The sequence below is a fragment of the Lagenorhynchus albirostris genome, chromosome 2 (assembly GCF_949774975.1).
Source record: "Lagenorhynchus albirostris chromosome 2, mLagAlb1.1, whole genome shotgun sequence".
NCBI classification, from domain to species: domain Eukaryota; kingdom Metazoa; phylum Chordata; class Mammalia; order Artiodactyla; family Delphinidae; genus Lagenorhynchus; species Lagenorhynchus albirostris.
The window spans coordinates 37,246,219-37,248,225 of record NC_083096.1 but is presented as its reverse complement, the minus strand read 5'-3'; the positions used below and the strand labels follow the sequence as shown (position 1 = coordinate 37,248,225).

At 41.3% G+C, this 2,007-nt stretch overlaps 1 pseudogene; it reads right to left on the bottom strand.

Annotated features, from left to right (window-relative positions):
- Positions 1-1,465: 1,465 nt before the first annotated feature.
- On the bottom strand, positions 1,466-1,642 carry LOC132516624 (U2 spliceosomal RNA; annotated as a pseudogene).
- Positions 1,643-2,007: the final 365 nt, after the last annotated feature.

Sequence of the window (2,007 nt, the reverse complement as noted above, 5' to 3'; positions counted from 1 at the left end):
TTCCGCCCCCAGTTGTAATTCAGAAAACAATGGCGGGGAACAGTCCCTGTAGTGGACTGTACCTCTTCCCCATTTCAACTTTGTGACCATATTCACCACATCACCTCTTGAGTCCTTCATTAAATTATCAGGACTCTACTGCATTTAGGATTGATTAGACAGGGGACTCAGAGGCCATCAGAGCTACAAGGTCTGTACCTCCAGCTTTCTTTTTCCTTCTTAAATCAAAAAAAGACTTTGGTTTGTCACAGCCTGACCCATCTATTCAGAAGTTTGTTCCATTAACTCTTTTAATAGTCTCTTCTCCAGGGCTCTGATGAAATTAAAGTCATTTCCACCCTAGACGCTGGAGGGCTCCTGTCTTTCACCATAATTCACTGGCTCCAGCTAATGGGCGGGGGAGGGGCGGAGTGGAGGTTATTGCAAGGCTAGTCTATGCTTTGCAGACTGTGCGGTGATTGAAGATGTGAAATGGTAGGTGCTTTTTGTTTCTTCTTAGACCTTTGTTAGAATGCTTATTTTGTCCCTCCTATGCTAGCTCTGGTGGGATGTAGGTAGAGTGGCCTCCATCTTAGTCTATATAAGTTGTGCTAGGAGAGATCTAATCTTTCCATATTCTTTTCCACCCCTTTGACAGAGGCCTGAATTCACACTGTTAGTAATTCATTCTTTCAATTTAAGGTTTTAGATTTTCTAAAATTTTTAGAATAGCATATTGAGTTTTATGAGTCATTAGCATCTCATAAAAATTTTATTTTACATTTACTAGGTAACACACTTTGAACCAGAAAGATGAGAAGAGTCAGAGAATACTGGGTCCCTGAGTTAGTGGGTAGAGGTGTGTCAGAAAAGCCAAGAAGCTGACAGCAACTAAGCAGCTTTTGCCAAACTTTATGGTATTTAACACAGAGTTGTCCAGTCTCTATTCCCTACATTCAAATATTGTTCTGGATTCCTAAAAGTGTGGATACTATTTTCTATTTCTTGGAATTAAAGTTTATCAATCACTCTAGTCAAAGTGTATCCTAATTTTTTTTTTTTTGGACATAATTGTACACCCTATTGAACCTCTTTTTCTGGCAGGACTGGGGAGGAAATTTCAGAAAAGATTTCCAAAAGAGAAGTCATAGACACTGCCAGTCAACAAATAACATCAGAAATGTGAACGAATTAAAATCAAAGTGAAGTAACTTTTTTTTTTTTTTTGCGGTACGCAGGCCTCTCACTGTCGTGGCCTCTCCCATTGCAGAGCACAGGCTCCAGATGCGCAGGCTCAGAGGCCATGGCTCACGGGCCTAGCCACTCCATGGCATGTGGGATTTTCCCGGACCGGGGCACGAACCCACGTCCCCTGCATCAGCAGGCAGACTCTCAACCACTGCGCCACCAGGGCAGCCCCAAGTGAAGTAACTTTTGTTTCCAACCATGATACAGTCATTAGTCCGGGACTTGCCCTCCTGGCATAAAAGGATAGAAAACTCAAAAAATATATGAAACAACTGTAAAAAGCAGTAGAGAACTATGTGGGAAGGGAAACAAACTAGGTGAACTCTACAATTGCCTTGACATTCTGCTTGGGGACAATTTTTACTGATAAGAACAGATACTACACTTGATCTTAGCCAAAAGGCTGAGAAGCAATTGGGGACAATTTTTAGAGCACAATGCAGAGATGGGAACACATGCAGAGTACAGTTGTCCTGCTAAGTTGAAGGTACAGCAATCAGAGTTTTGTGAGGCTAAGGTTTAATCCAGAGTACCAGAGAGGGGAGGGAATTACACAGATTAAGAACTCTAGAAACCAGCATGGACGTTCTTTTGAACAGGTTGCCGAATATTAAGTATGCACTTGTTGGATAAGGTAAGGCTGAGCAATGTACAAATGTCATGAAAAAAAAAATTGTGTAATGGAGAGCTACAAGCTGAATAATTCCCAGAGAGAATAGGATATGCTCAAGTTCTAACCAGACAGATTAGAGAGAACTTAGAAAGTTCATATTTTAATAG